The sequence below is a fragment of the Panthera leo genome, chromosome B2, assembly GCF_018350215.1.
Source record: "Panthera leo isolate Ple1 chromosome B2, P.leo_Ple1_pat1.1, whole genome shotgun sequence".
NCBI classification, from domain to species: domain Eukaryota; kingdom Metazoa; phylum Chordata; class Mammalia; order Carnivora; family Felidae; genus Panthera; species Panthera leo.
Genome location: NC_056683.1, coordinates 53,737,189 through 53,754,316, shown reverse-complemented (window position 1 = coordinate 53,754,316; position 17,128 = coordinate 53,737,189). Strand labels below are relative to the sequence as shown.

General features: G+C 37.2%; 1 protein-coding gene and 1 pseudogene across 4 annotated transcripts in view; one reads left to right on the top strand and one right to left on the bottom strand.

Annotated features, from left to right (window-relative positions):
• Nucleotides 1-17,128, top strand: part of DST (dystonin) — a 490,237-nt gene that overhangs the window by 152,053 nt on the left and 321,056 nt on the right. The gene's annotated exons all lie outside the window — the stretch shown is intronic.
• On the bottom strand, nucleotides 16,161-16,331 carry LOC122220043 (annotated as a pseudogene).

Below are 17,128 nucleotides of genomic sequence, written 5' to 3'. Positions count from 1 at the left end.
GGCTCATGGCCACATCACTTACACTTCTGTTTCTTTGTCACATCTTCTCTTACTCTGATCTTCCTGCTTTCTTCTTACGAAGACTCTTGTGATTATATTGGACCTAGCTGGATGATCCAGGATAGTCTCTTTACCTTAGGATCCTTAACTTAATCACAATGGCACTGTCCCTTTTGCCATGTAAAGTAAGGTATTTACAGGTTCTGCAAGATTAAGATGTGGGTATTATTGGGGGACTTTTATTCTGCCTGCCACAGAAAGTTTTAGAAGTTTCTGGTAAAATACCAGATAGCATAACTTTTCCTATATTAGTTGATCATAATGGAGACCAGAGGTGATGTCCACTAACCTTTAGAAAAATCATCATGATTACCTTTAACACAAAAATATTTAATAAAAAATAAAATATGATAAGTTTGGCTAATTTGTATTATGCTGTTTTGAGTAAGAATGGGGGCAAATAGTCAAAGGAAATATGACTTCATTTCTTGCCATAGAGGTTAGTAATAAAATACTATTGCTATTGAAAAAAAAATAAAACCGAATGTTTATCTCACAGTACTTCATCAAAAGTCTCATTTTCTCAAATTGTTTTTCAGATATCCAACCTGCAATATAAACAATATAATTTGTTTTCTTCTGAAAAGAAAAATCAAATCAAATCAAATGTCCCTTAGATTCACTTGGAAAGGCTATGCTGTTTTCTCAGTTGGTTTAAACTGTGAAGTTGCCTTTAAAAATAAATTCTTCATCCAAGGAAATGATTAGATCAGTAAGGTTACCTGAAGAGAAGTATCTTTAGAAAGGGAGATGCCAAAGTGAAAAGTAATAGTCCTCTTTGAAATTTTCTTATAAGTACTTTTTAGGCTGCTGCTGCTTCTTCTTCTTCTTCTTCTTCTTCTTCTTCTTCTTCTTCTTCTTCTTCTTTTGTTTTCTCATTGTTTTTCAGTATCTATTTAATTCCTTTTTTTTTTCCAAGTGGCTTAAAACAACACCCATTTTTTGTCTCAATTTCCATGGGTCAGAAGTCCAGACATTGCTTGGTGATGAGTTCTCTGCACAGGATCTCACAAGGCTGAATTTGTACTTGGTTTTTAGAACAGTGTGGAATTAGAAGTAAGAAGAGACCACAAAGATCTTGGACAGAATTAAAAAATTTTTATATGAACATTATTTCTGACAAGCTACACTTTATATATAGTGTAAAGACCTTGGAGAGTATATAAAAAAAGCAAAAAAGAAGTGTCTGGTTACAACAGCTTCCAGAGCGCCTGGGTGGCTCAGTCCGTCCAGTGTCCCGACTTCAGCTCAGATCATGATCTAATGGTTCTTGAGTTCGAGCCCTGAGTCAGAGTCTGTGCTGACAGGTTGGAGCCTGCTTCGGATTCTGTGTCTCCCTCTCTCTGCACCCCCCCGCCCTTTCTGTCTCCCCAAAATGAATAAACCTTAAAAAGTTTCTTGGGCGCCTGGGTGGCTCAGTCGGTTAAGCGTCCAGCTCTTGATTTCAGCTCAGGTCATGATCTCATGGTTCATGGATCCAGCCCTGCCTTGGGCTCTGTGCTAACAGTGTGGAGCCTGCTTGGGATTCTCTCTCCCGTTCTCTATCTGCCTGTCTCCCACCCCTCAAAAATAAATAAATAAACTTAAAAAAAAACCAGTTTCTCTTTCTACTTAAAATATATGAAATTTGAAATTAAGGGAGGCATAGATTGATCAGGCTTGAACCTTTGAGCCTCATTGAGTGTTTCCTGCTTACTGTCACCACCACAGCCCTGCAAGAGAATAGGGGATTCCTTTCGTACTGTTTTCTCATAGATAAGGTCTGTTAATAATCTGCCAGGATGCTTATAATGAGCAAGCAGAGCAATTACAGTAGAGTGCTATTGCTATGCAGTTGAACCATAGGCCTATAATAATACTTGAGGGATGAAGATAAGTTTCTTTACACATGCCATAGCTCTTGGGTGCCTGGCTAACTCTGTGTACTTGCCTGAGTCTATAAATGGTGCAGCCTCCTCTCCTTGAAAGTGGGACATGTATAATAAAGGAGCTGTAGAAACACAGGTCTCCCTGTTCTTCTGAGGGAGTATCAAATGACTTTGCATTAGGTTGATTTTTATAGGAAGCTGAAAAATACCAGGTAAGCAGTTTCCCAAGGTTTGTAAATTTTTGTCAGTTCATTAACACCTTACACCCTGTGACTTTGGGTTCATCTCATGCTATGGAACCGAATTCATTAAATAGGGGTATAAAACTGGAACTAAGCAGTCAGGGAGAGAGGGGTGGGACTGTGACGTTAATGAGATTGGGGGCATATTCCTTTGTGTTATTTATTTTCCTACCTTAAAGTTGTCCTTTGGTCAAAACGCAGGGATTCCTTGTATAGACATTTTATTGTTAGAAACCCCTAAGTTCTTATGTAAAGCAGAGGAAGAAAGGAAAGTTAAATAAATTATTCAGTCTTAACTTTGTTCAGAGCTGGGGAATGTGGCCATAAACTTCCACTGTTTTATTATCAAATACCTAAATTGTATGGAATAATCACTGTGGCCTAAATGTCCGTATCTATCTAGATTTAGCAGATATTTGTACGAGTAGATTATACTACATTTTATATAATTTTGCAGAGTTTTTTTAATTGAAATATAATTGAAAATACTGTTTGGGCCATCATTGGTTGAAGTGTTTAAATTGGAAAAAGTGGGGCGCCTGGGTGGCTCAGTCGGTTGAGTGTCCGACTTCGGCTCAGGTCACGATCTCACGGTCCGTGAGTTTGAGCCCCGCGTCGGGCTCTGGGCTGATGGCCCGGAGCCTGGAGCCTGCTTCCGATTCTGTGTCTCCCTCTCTCTCTGCTCCTCCCCCGTTTATGCTCTGTCTCTCTCTGTCTCAAAAATAAATAAACGTTAAAAAAAAATAAATTGGAAAAAGTGGGAAATCAGATGTTTACAATATTTTATAATTTACTTTCAGGATTAGCTGTTTAGTTTAACCTCATTTGCACTCCTGTTGTCCTCTGAAATGGCCTCAAGCTCCAAATTTGGGAGAGCAGAGGTGCTGAGATTTAGGCTTCAGAGGTATTTTCTCCCCTTTGTGGTGATCGTTTTTAAAGGCACATGCACAGACCTTTCACCCAGTTCTCAAAGTGGAACACTTCCACTGTGCTATAAAAATTTCCTGAATTGATCAAACTTCTTTGGCAAACTCATGCCGGGTAAATACCGTGCTTAATTAATTTGGCCAGCATAGACACCATCTACTAAAGATGTCTTGTCCTGTAAAAATGTAATGAGTATTAAACACACCAATTTTAGCTTTGAATTTTTATACCTTGGTGTAATGGGTAAAGCTATGGCTAAGTTGAAAACAAGTCATATATGTTATAAGGGGCTGTGTGCATTGGCCTTATTTGTGGATACATTTTCTATTCTACCTTATTCTCCTCCCCACCTCTCCCTTTTACGCCAGCATTTCTACACAATTCTTTACTAGCCAGGTACTGTTGTAAATGCTTTATGTATGTTAAGTTAATCCGTGTAACGGCCCCGGGAGCTCATTTTACAGATGAGGAGATGGGTGCACAGAGAGGGTAAGTGACTTACCCAAGATGACAGGAATTGTAGTGAGCAGCAGGGCTGTGATTCCAGTGCAGGCTCTTTGCCTATGGAGTCTGTACTCGTCATCTCCCACCTGCACTACGCTGTCTTTACCACAGTCCCATTTCTCATTTATGGTATCTGGCTGTAATCTTACAAGTAACTTCAGATCATCTTTGCAACATACATGGTGAATGTACCAGTGAACAAATAGTAAAACCCTTTAGCATGTGCTTTGCCTCTGACTATTTTTGTTCAATAATATTTTGACTGAGCAATTATACTTCTAAAATATCATGAGATACCTTGACCAAAATATATTTCTAGAATCAGCTTTGGAGTCCAGTCCTCTCCTCAGCTGGCAAATGTCTTAAGAGAATTTTTTGATATTTCTATTGTACAGTGCAATTAGGTTTTCTTTCTCTGAAAGCACAGCTGTAACTATTGTTGTGACAAATGTTGTTGGAGAAACTGCTGTGTTGCAAACAGGGTTGAAGAGATAGGCTTCAATTAAGTGTTTTCTTTGGTCTGTCATAGACTTAATAGGAGGTCAAATCCTGCTCTGAAGGACTGTTAGCAGCAGGTGCTATTTCTGTCACCAGGATGGTCTCTGCTGATTTTTAATTCACTGACATCCCCAAATAGAAGCATTCTGTCATTCTCTCAATCCTTCGATTTGTGGAAGGATTTTGATCAAAGAGTGCTTTTTGCTTTTTATTTTTTTAGTGAGACACAACATCATATTTCATATAGAAAAACCTTGTGTAATAATAAAAATAAAATAGCTTATTTTCTTTGCTCATTTTTCACATACTTGAACGTTATACTTTAAAAATGAAGTCCTATAGAAGCATACTCTCCCTATATAAACCTATTCATTTGTATAATACATAATAATGAGTAATTTCATTTGTGTGTTGGTACCATCGCAGTTATTGCATTCATATTCTTAAATCATTTTTTCTTTGGGAATCAACTTATTTTGAATTGATACAAAAAGCATGTTTATGCTCAGTGATTTTTTTTTAAGTTTATTTTTATTTTGAGGGGGGGGGGGCAGAGAGAGAGGGAGAGAGAGAATCACAAGCAGGTTCCGTGCTGTCAGCACAGAGTTGATGCGGGGCTGGAACTCACAAACCGTGAGATCATGCCTTGAAATCCAGAGTTGGATGCTTAACCAACTGAGCCACCCAGGTTCCTCTAGGTTCAGTAGTTTTTAAAAATGAGTAGTGAAAGATACTTACTTCATTTATTCTACTTGTAGTCTGGTAAAAGATTGGTTGATAGAGGATAAAAGAACTGGAATTTTTTTAGTATTTGTAGTTCATTTAGGCAAATATATTAAGTAGCATAAGAATTAAATATATTAAAACAGAATTTTAAAAATATTTGTTTCTTAAATGAGTGGCTTGAATGAGTATAGTTATAGCAAGGGTTGTGTAAATATTTGTTATTCTCAGGTTTGAAGATAAACATGTGATTCTTTCAATTCACTGTTAATGGCGGAATTTGAGTTGTTGATAATTTGTCATATTTAAAACATTAATCCACTTTATTTAGCATAAATGTTTTAGAATATTAAAAGCTGTTTTTTGGCAAGTAGATATTAGTTTAGATTTGCCCTTTGAAAAATTTTGCGTTTTATAGGGCCTACCTCACTATATTTTCTCCTTTTGTGGAATAAAGTTTATGTTTCAAGTTTATATTTTCTTCTACTTTTTAGACTTTTTTTCTGAAAAAAATTTAACTAGGCTTATTGGTAAATTCTCATCTTAATTAGAATTAGTTATGATCTACTTTTTCTTAAGCAGGTAAAACATTAAAAAAGTAAATTTTTAAAAGACTAAAAGTGGTTTCAAACAAGCAGTTGAAAAGCCTAATTTAAAATTAAATAAACTGTTAAAAAGATATGCCTCCCACATCTGCTGAGAATTTTTGTTAGACTTCAGTCATTTGCCATAATCATTAAGCAGTGCAGCATGTTTGTTGTTTGCTTACCCAGGAGTTCATGTTCCTCATCGCATCCATTAGTAGACAAGTGAATGTTTTCTTCTGTTTTCAACACAGCCTTGACATTGACATCTCAGATTCTGACTTGTCCAAAAAGAGAAAGATCAGGTCACTTACTATGTTTACCTGGCAAAAGGGAAAATGAAGTCGACACACAGTTTCATTATCAGCTTGTAGAACACCCCTCCCCCCCATTTAAAATGAACAACAGTATCTAATTAACAAATGGATTTGTTTCAAAGTTTCTTTTTAGATAGGGTTTCAGTACCACATAGCATGTTTCCTTAATTGCTGCGCTAGGAAGCCAAGGTGTCTTTTGGTTTTACAACATCCTGTGGTTTCTGTGGGAAGAGTACATCCCCTAGTTCCTTTCAGAAAAATCAAACACCTGGATATAGCATGGGGAGAAGAGCTGGCTTTTCTCTGGATCCCTCCCTTGGGTCAGCTAAGATTTGGCTTCCTGTTTTATACCCCACCAGGGGCCTAATACTTCCTGCTTATCCCCCAGGTTGGGGCTTTCCCCCACGATGACAGCGCTGCCCCAGCAGCTGCAGGGGAAGTCTGGACACAGTCCCTTGTAAAGCTCAGGCTTTCCAGCCTGAGGGGGGCCTGTGTCCTTATACTTTTTAATGAAGACAACATGATGTAGCAGTAGGAATGAAACGTGGGGTCAGGAAGTACTTGGAGTTGACCTGAAATGGCTATTTCTTCACTGTAAGACCTTGGGTAAATCTCTTAACTTTTTGTTGTTGTTGTTGTTGTGGTAGTAGTTTAGCATATCTGGTGAGTGGATTTTCTTGTTACTTTTGTTTTTATTTAATTTTTTTTTTAATGTTTACTTATTTTTGAAGGAGAGAGAGAGTGTGAGCATGGGGAGGGGATGGGGTGGAGGTGGGGGACCGAGAGAGAGGGAGACACAGAATCTGAAGCAGGCTCTGAGCTGTCAGCACAGATCCTGGCACGAGGCTCGAACTCATTGACCTTGAGATCATGACCTGAGCTGAAGTCTGGCGCTTAACTGACTGAGCCATTCAGGTGCTACCCCTGTACTAAGTTACTTTTAATGTTCTTTCCTGCTTTAACATTATATGCAATGATCAGAAATTTCTGAACGGGGATTACAAATGATTAGGTTCTTAAAAGATAGGAAAATAATTTTTTACATAGACCACACAAACATTTACCCATCACTGAATGCAAATTAGGATGTTTAGAGTTGCATAATTATGAATGACTGGCATTGTAATCTGTTACTAATAAGATGCCACAGTGTCTGGTGGGCAAAATCATGTTGCATAGAAATATGATGTTAATATTACATATGTTTTTAGCAGACATACACATTTTAGCTGCTTACTGAATATATAGGTTGTCATTCTTTTATTTTCTTCAACCTAACATTAAGTACAACTGGGAGACACACATACAAAAGTAAATTAATATTGATAAATAAAAATGGTATATTTTAAATTCCTAAAAAATTGCCAAATTTAATGGTTCATGAAATTTGTTATGTGGAAAGGAAGCAAAAAAAAGATTTTAAAAATTAAAAAAAATTTTTTAAATTTATTTTTGAGAGAGAAAGAGTGTGAGCAGGGGAGAGGCAGAGAGAGAGGGAGACACAGAATCTGAAGCAGGCTCCACAGAGCTGTCAGCACAGAGCTTGACGTGGGGCTAGAACTCTTGAACTGTGGGATCATGACCTGAGCCGAAGTCAGACACTTACCCGACTCAGCCATCCAGGTGCCCCTGGAAAAAAGATTTTTAAAAGTTAAACTCTTGGAATTGAAAGTCTATCTAAAATCTGTCTCTTTTCTAGTCTTAGTTCAGGGTGGTAGACCTAACTGAGGCTTTCAGAATCTGCCACCGAGTGAGTCAGCACTGGGAACATTTACTGTGATTTTACCAGCTGTCCAAGTGGAAGATGGGAGGTTGTGTTAACTGTGTGCTGACACCAACCAACAGTCAATTTATATTTTAATTATTTGCATTTTTTCTTTCTTTCTTTCTTTTAAAAATTTTTAATGTTTACTTTTGGGAGAGAGAGACAGAGTGCGAGTGGGAGAGGGGCAGAGAGAGAGGGAGACACAGAATCTGAAGCAGGCTCCAGGCTCTGAGCTGTCAGCACAGAGCCCGACACGGGACTTGAATTCACAAACCGTGAGATCATCACCTGAGCTGAAGTCAGATGCTTAACTGACTGAGCCACCCAGGCACCCCTGCAATTTTTCTTTCAAGTAGAGCTATGAAGATAGTATACTGGAAGCTCTAGTTTTTTGGGTTTCTGATGTTTTATTACATAATAAATTAATTTAAGGGGGGGCAATATTTTAAAATTTAATTTATGCTACCACCCAAATGGCTAGGTTGTGCAACAGGTTTGTTTAATATAGAATTGAAAGATCCCTCGACTCCTGTCAGACTGCACCCTCAGACCTCCATGGGAAAAGATGCATGGAGCCATCCAGAAGTTATGCTTCACTCAGGGAGGGGCAGTTGAGGTTTGTTCCCTGAGGCCAGCCCCATTCCAGGAATACTTGTGACTGATGGGACTGACTTGGAGGAGGAGAGATTGAGGGAATTTGGGGTGGGATGGTGTCATGGAGCTTAAAGGAGAGCATAAAGGAGCAAATCTAGGGGGCAAAAGCGGGATTAGTGCCTTTCAAGAGAGGGTGCGGAGATTTGGGCCAATAGCGTGGGTAGTCCTCACACACTCCTGCCTCCCAGCTGTTCCCTTTGCCATCAGATGCTGAGTGATTTGACATCACAGGCAGCCACAGAGGATGGTGGGCAATAGAGAAGGCTACACAGCACCATGGGATCCACATTGCAGTCTGGCATCTGCTTCATGTTAGGCCTCATGCAACAAATTTGCCTACTAACCATTATTCAGAAATTACCGAAATCCTTATCACTGACTAATAAACACAGACTACCAGCAGGTGGTAGAAAATGTCCAGTTTCTATTATTAGATTGTGCTCCATCTGCTAATTGTAAAAATATCAGTGGTTCTTTTTTTTTAAACCTCTCAAATGAAGCATACTAAGGGAAAATGTACCGTAGAATATTTTTTTTTACTAGTTATGTGAAATGAGCTTAATTAGAGTAGCATTAATAAATAGAATGATGTTTCATGCTGATTCTCGTAACCACTAGTCCATAGTCCATAGTTTTCTATGTTAAACAAATGCTGGTTAGATGCAGTTGTGTATAATTTCATTATTTAATTTAGGAAATGATCACAAGATATTAGGTAAATGGGCCATTTTTTTTCCTACTTGTCCATTATTAATGAACTTATCTTGTCCATTATCCTATATGATAATGGCAAACCTGCATTGTAAGGGTGTTTTTTTTTTTTTCCTCAACTATATCAGATTTTGGTAACTTATGACTCTGGTTTTCTTTGTTTTTATTTCAAACTGTTCACTTCTCTTTGTTCTTTTTGTTCTCAGACTTGCTGGAGCATTTAACATCAAAGTCAACTATTACATATCTTTGTTCTTAGGATATTGATACTGACTTATTTAAGAGTAAGGGGAAATCATGCCTGTAACTTTCTCTCAAATGGTTTAAAAATTTTATACACACACATACACATGTGTATATATAGATATAGATTAGGTAGATAGGTATAGATATAGATAGGAGGAGACAAAGAAAATATGGTAAAATGTTAACACTTAGGGGAATGTGAGTATACAGAAATTCTTTTATTATTTTTGCAACTTTTCTGTAAATGTGAAGTAATTTAAAAAAGAGTTGGGATGCCTGGGTGGCTCAAACTCTTGATTTCAGCTCAGGTCATGATCCCAGGGTCATGGGCTTGAGCCCTGCATTGGGCTCCACGTTGAGTGTGGAGCCTGCTTGAGATTCTGTCTCTGCCCCTCTCACTTCTGCTCTCTCTAAAATTAAAAAAGATAATAATTTTAAAATGTATTTAAAATTAACCATTTCAGTAGACTGAAGCAAAATGTATCTTTGGGGGGAAAAAAATCAGTGTAGGAAATTTCAGTTGATTTCTTAGAGCACCAGCTTGCAAAAGTATTGTTCATTATAGATAAAAAATAGATAGGAGACCTTACTGGGGTTTGAATGGCTAGTTTGGCAGTCATTGGGGTGTTACTTGGGTGAAGTTGCTGTAGCCCAGGATTTGGGTTTTAGTTTTTTAGGTGTAGAGACTACAGCCTTGTCTCCACTCAGGAAGACTGACCCGTTCCAGGTAAATGCACTCTCAGGACACTGATGTATAAACCAGGATGTCAGTTTATTAACATCCAGTGGAAAGAATGCAGTTGCCAAGTGGATTGGATTTTCTTGCTAGATCGAAGACTAGTGCATTCCCCTCTCCCCGGAGAAAAGCTACAGGAAAAGCCATGGTGTATATGGAAGTAGGGATGACATAGACCATTTTGAAGAGCAAATTTTTTTTATTTTGATGAAGTCCACTTTTTCTGTTTTTTTTTTTTTTTCTTGTGTGGTTCATGCTTTTGATGTCCTATTTAAGAAGTTTTTGCCTAACCCAAGATCATAAAGATTTTTAGGATCACAAAACTTGGAAAAAAATTAACATTAAATATTGCTTGGAAAATTAGTGCACAGATAAGAAGTAAAAAGGGAATATAGAGAACATTAAGGTAGAAACCAAAATTTAATTTTACCTGCAAAAATATAGTAGCAAAAGTTGTTGATTCTACTAGTTATGAATCAGGCACGGGGAAAAAGTATTTTTATTTGTCAGGGTCTACTGATAATTATTATCATTAGATTAAAAGGCTTGCTCTCATAAGATCTGTAGAGGGTCTGTATTTGGTTTAATACAGTTATGATCCTCTCCTTTGTGAAAATGTATTTACTGGAGCTACTTCAGTGTGGTCATTAGGTACTATGCCTTCCGTGTTAATGTTTCTTGAGAAATGTACTGTTGCAGTGGGTTTGAGGGAAATAAGTATTTTACTTCGTCAAATTTTAATTGTCAGGAGACACTGATAATATATTTTAAAGCCCCAGGATGTTGGCAATTTTTTTTGAGTAAGCAATACAATATTTCATGTATCTTGTTTTTAAATTGGTATATTAATGAGAAATTTCAGTGCTGCCAAAACACTTATCTCGGTTTTCTGTGTAACTAGGGCCAAAACTACCTTAAAGTATTTTTTTTTAACATTTACTTTTCATGTTGTTTAATGACCCATTTTTGCAGAACTGAATTTAAAAGTAATTGCAATAACCTGATGTTAAGAATTTGGAAATTTTCTAAATCCTTCAGATTGCAGAGTCACAGATGATCTATATCTGGTTACCATCCACTTAATCTTTAAGATAAAAAATAATTATAGTTAGAGCCCTTGGCATGTTTTGCTACTTAATTACTGAGTATACATATATTAGTGTAGCCTGTGTCTTGATAACTTGATTTCATGAATGAAATCTAATTTAAAGATGTTCAGATTCATGCACTGAAGAAAACAACTTAATTGTAATAACTTAAAGATTGAATTTGGTCATGTGTTAGATACTCAAGACTTTAGGAGATTCCGTGAAATGGGATCACGGCCCTTGGCTTCAGCCCTTTGTGTTCATGTGATTGGAAAACCTTGCCTTGTTTCCTACACCATGATCCCCACTTTAGGAGAGTGGGTTACAAAGAAATTGTATCTGTGTTGTCCAGATTCCCCATGAACCACAGAAATTCCTGTGGCACTGCATGCTAGGGAGTTGTCTTAAAGCTTTAATAAGAGGAGGGTGACATCTTGGAATACTGTTAAACAATGTTTGAGCACTTGCTCAACACTTGCTGTGTTAGAAGGAATGTGGACTTGCTGGCCAGCTTGGTCTGCTTGTAAGATCCATATTAGGGGCTGTATGAGATGGATTCTCTTCTCATAGCTTTCTGATGGGAAAGGGAGTTCTGCCTCTGGTTGTCAGGAAAATGGTTGGTAGAGATTCGATAATTATATCAAAAGAAAATGGCAGTGATGAATTTAAATAAAAGATGGTAGCACTCAGATTCAGTCCAAGACTATCTTATACATCCTTTATTATATTTTACAGTCTCCTGAACACTTAAGAGACTGAAGGTATATTTAAGCAGTAGTGTTGCTATTATAGAGATTGAGGAAATTTTTAAAAAGCCTCCTTTAGAAAGCAAAGCAAGGTATCAACTAAGATTATAGGATGAATTTTAAAAGTAATTTCCAAAGGAATAGGCTATTTCCAAATAGTTAATGTCATTGTCCATGTTTTAAAGTCAGTGGTAAATATGCCATAGTATTTTAAGAGCTCAAGGGTTTTATGACCTTGCTCTGCCAGTGTACCTAAGTTTTACTTTTCTTACCTGCAAAATATGGATAATATCCACTTACAGGATTTTTTGAGGATGAAATGAGATGATGTATGTAAAGCAATTAGCTTAGGGCTTAGCACATAGTAAAAACACCCCCAAATGGCAGCTATTACTGCATAGATTTTCATGTCAGCTACAGTATTTTGGATCATTTGCCAGTATTGTACTGTATGATATTCTTACTATGCCTTGGACCTTCCTAAGTATAATGATTTTCCTCTTTTCAAATTGAATTTTGACCTTTTCAAAAGTCTGGAATTCACTGAAGACAAGGAAATATCCAATACTCCATGAATGGTGATGTTTATATTGGCTTGGCCGGAGGCCAGGTGGCAAACAGCATTCAAAAGCAGACATAAATTTTTTTCTTTAGAAGAGGCCACATGGTGCTCTTTGCCTGCATCAGGCTCCCATGGATATCAATGGGTGTTATGTGTGTAGAGCAAGGGAAAGGTCTTGCTCCTAAAAAGTAGAGCAATGTGCTATCTGAGATAAGTTAGTATGTTCCCATGAGCTCATGTGTGTCCTAAAAGATGTCTTTGTCTTGAGGTCCTTAGGGTCTGGCTAGCAGTGAAGAGTCAATATTTGGTATATTTTTCAGTGGTTGAGTGTTACTAGGATGTTCTGAGTTTGTCAAAAATCTAGTGGTATTAAAGTCCAAACAAAAATATTTATCAAAATCTTACATGCCTCTACTTTGTTTAAGTGATATTTGCTGAATTTGTTCCTCTTACCAAATTTAAATGATTTATTTAAATATCTTTTCCCAAGAGTTTTAAGACAAATGGTACTTGAATCCATAAATTTAAGAACCTTTTTGCTCATAGTCTATGGACATCAGGAAATGTAATCCTTATATTTCTCATTATAATGTCATTGAGTTCATGTCATGATTCATTGTACTTAGAATGCTGTTTTCAAACCTGTCTTCTGATTATTCCTTAAATATAAAATATAAACAGATTAATGAAAACACAATTAGTAAAACTGAGAGTAGTGTTAAGAAAGTAGAAATCAGCAGGGTGCCTGGGTGGTTTAGTCCGTTAAGCATCTGACTTAGGCTCAGGTCATGATCTCGCCATTTGTGAGTTGGAGCCCTGGGTCCGTCAGGCTCTGTGTAACCGCTCAGAGCCTACAGCCTGCCTCGGATTCTGTGTCTCCTTCTCTCTCTGCCCCTCCCCTGCTCGTGCTCGCTTGCTTGCTCTCTCGCTCTCTCTCAAAAACAAAAATAAAGACATTAAAAAATTAAAAAAAAAAACGAAATTAGGAATCAGCTTTAGTTTCTCCCTTAAGGTTTATTATGTGACATGTCCTTAAGATTAGAACACTTAGTAAGTTTCATGTCATTTCTTTTCACTCATCGTTATGATTCTTTTTCCTAAGAGTTTTTCAACAATTTTGTATGTAGAAACCCTTTATGAATACGTCAAGAGTCTTTGGTTTCTCCATGTAGTTACAAAGATGAAGTTGCATGTTCTAGGGGAAAAGGAGGGTATTAGTTTTTTGTTAAGTTTATTTATTTTTTTAGAGAGATGGTGAGAGCGTGCATGCAAGTAGGGGAGGGGCAGAGAGAGAGAGGGAGAGAGAATCCCAAGTAGGCTGGGCACCATCAGCGCAGAGCCCGATGTTGAGCTTGAACTCACGAACTGTGAGATCATGACCTGACATCATAACCTGCATTAGGTGTTTAACCAACTGAGCCATCCTGGCACCCCCGGAGGGTTTTAATTTTTATCTGAACATTTGTAAGAGGAGAACATTTCTGATCCGTGTCTAGCTTGTGAATAATACACATTAAGCAAATACATACTCCTGATATAGAAAACAAAGTTTTAAGGGCCTTTTTATATCATTATTTTATTAGATCTTCTCAGTAATGGTATTTTTTCACTTTACAGCAAAGTAAACGGAGTCTCAGTGAGTAAAATGATTTGCTTAAGTGTAGCAATTGACATTCCTTAAACAAGCTTCTCCCAAGTATAACTGAAAAATAGCCCTTGAGATGGGGAGATGGGACAATTAAAAAAATGCATTGTTTCACTCTGGATGTGGTCCTGGAGCAAAAAGAGGACTTTATGAAAAAACTAGTGAAATCCGAATGAAGTCTGGAGTTCAGTTTTTAGAAAATGTGTAAAGAGTTAAAATTCTTTGGGGGCACACAGGACAAAATTTCTGAAGACAACTGAGCAGATGAAAATCTTGCATGTGTACAAGTAGATACAAGAGGCTTTTTCAAATCCTGTTGCTTTTAATAGAGAAACTTTGGAAATAACCTGAATGCCTGTCAATATTATAATGGATAAATAAGTGATTTTATAATTGGGCAGTGAGTACTACTATATATCAATTAGAAAAATGAGCTAGAGTTGTATCAACAGACTTAACTTTTAAAGTTAATTCAGTGAGTATAGCAGACTATTAAAAAAACCCTTTTTTTGGAATATGTTTTTAAATACATTCTTTATTTAAACATGATAATATATGCACATGGTTACAAAATCAAACAGTACAGAAGGATTTGTAATGAAAATGAATAGTTTCAGCTCTGGAGTTCTTCCCTTTTCTTCCCTTTTCTTCCCTTGTCCTTAAATGCCATTTGGAATCATGTTTTAGTTTTTCTGGTGGCCACTTACATGTCTCCAAATGAGATGTTTATATTGTTATTTTAAAAAATATGCTGTCTATAGACATGTTCTATTTTTGTTGTGACAGATGAAGATGTACCTTGCTTATAGACTGCTTTTGTTTTTTATAATTTAGTCTTATTTTTCATTGGATCCGTTTTTAAATGGATCATTCTTGTAATTTAAAAGTGAAATAGTTCTATAAAACTTATTACAAGAACCAGCAGTCCCTTCCATAACCATTTATGCCCACCACCCCAACTATTGTTTGCACCTAGAGGCAAGTACTGTAGACTTCTGTCTGTTTTGGAATTTGAATTGTATCATTAAATAATAGATTTTTAGATTGCCTTATTTTTTTTTGTTTTATGCATTGTATATTGGATTCTTTCTGTGGAGGGTGAGCATTTAACCCACTCTACCCTCTTCTGCCATCAGACACATCACACCCCCAATCCTGTCCTCCAGTGTAGTTGTGTCGTTCTTTTGTCCAGATCATTGCTGTGTGTTCACATTATTGTTTAGTAAATGCTATTTACACTGAGGGCACCGAGTAAAATATGATGACTTTTCTCTTCTTGTACAACTTCTTGTGTTCTCTGGAGTTAATAATTATCTTTCTTCTTTGCTTAGTTTTCTAGGGACTTATCACAAATCCATCCCCAGATTGTCCCCAGTTGTTAAAATTTTCTCTCAATACGTTCAGATACATGAGGTATTTTATCTTTTTGTTTACTGTCCTCACAGAATTGTGGGAATCCATTCTGGATTGGTTGCCCTGTATCTCTGGGGCACTTATCCATCATTCTGGGGATACCATTTGCCTGCCCCTGTGTTAGTTCCTTGTTTGCTGCATTCCATTCCTTCCTCTTCCTTGGTTTACAGCCTTCTTTTGGTGAACTACCTTTGTAAGTAGTATCCTGAGGAAAGATGCAGGGAACATAATCTTGTGAGACCTCAGTGTTCTGGAAAAGTTTTTGCTATGTGCTTACACTTAATTGCTACTGTCTAGATTCATAATAAATTTTCCTTCAGAATTTTGAAAGTGCTGACGTGTTATCTTTTAGACTTTTCATTATTGCTGTTAAAAAATCTCAAAATTGTTCTCCCTCCTTCTCTCTCTCTGTTTTTCCTTAGCTTCAGGGCAAATTTAGGATGGTGGTTCTCAGTCCTGGCTGCACTTTAGAATCATTTGGGAACTTAAACCAAATCTTAGTATGAGAGATTTTGAGGTAGTTGTTCTGGACGGGAGCCAAAACATGGTAATTCTATAAAGCTCCCTAGGTAATTCAAATATGCAGCCAAGGCTGAGAACTACTGTTGCAAGATCTTTTCTCCAATATGCTAAAATTTCACGATGATATGTTGTGATGTGGGTCTCTTTTCATCCATCGAGCTACACACTTGATTGTCCCATCAATATGGAGACTTACATCCTTTAATTTTGGGAAGTTGTTTTTTCACATTAGAGTACTTAACAATTCAAGTATTTTTATTTGAAGTACAATGAGTTAGCATTAAGGCAGGTATCTTGGGTATCTGCACTTCAGGTAGATCTCTTAGAAGACCCATTCAAGGAAATTCACTTAATCCACCTTACTGAAGCCCATATCCTTCACATACTGATGGAAACACTGGCGGTACATATTGAGGCTGTATTTCTGAATCAGATTGTGCTAGTTTGAGCAGACACAGTAAGAGCGAGATCCCTGGCCAGATATCCTCAGATGGCCCCAATAGAGCTTCTGATGACCCATCTTGCAGTCTCAGATGCTACAAGGCAAAAGGAATTTTGGGAAGTTTTTTATTTCCTTTTCTCAAGTTACCCTGTTGTATTGTTTGTAGGTCCTCTGCTTGTCTCTTTTATTTTCTGTAGTTTATTCCTGTTGTTTTGGTTTCTAAGTGATTTCCTCAGTTTGACCTTTCAATCCTTCCACTGAAATTTTTTGTTTCTGTTTTTATTTTCCAAGAATTCATTTTTTATGGACTAACATTCTCCCCCCGACTCCGATCTTTATTGAGATAAAATTGACATATATCCTTGTGTAAGTTTAAGTTATACAATGTGATATTTGATATATGTACATATTGTGAAGTGATTACCACAATAAGGTTAGTTAATACATCCTTCAGTTCACATAGTTGGTTAGCATGTTCTTTTTTGTGATGACAACATTTAAAATTTACTCTTTTAGCAACCTTCAAGTATGAAATATAGCATTAGCTATAGCCACCATGCTGCTTACTCATTTTTCTATTGAAAGTTTGTAACCTTTTGACCAATATCTCCCCATTTCCTCAACCCCCTGGCAACCATTCAGTCTACTCTCTGTTTCTGTTGAGTTAGGTTCTTTTCTTTTCTTTTTTAAACGTTTTTATTTATTTTTGAGACAGAGAGAGACAGAGCATGAGCGGGGGAGGGTCAGAGAAAGAGGGGGACACAGAATCTGAAACAGACTCCAGGCTCTGAGCTGTCAGCACAGAGGCCGAGGCGGGGCTCGAACCCATGGACCGTGAGATCATGACCTGAGCCGAAGTCCAAGTCAGACGCTCA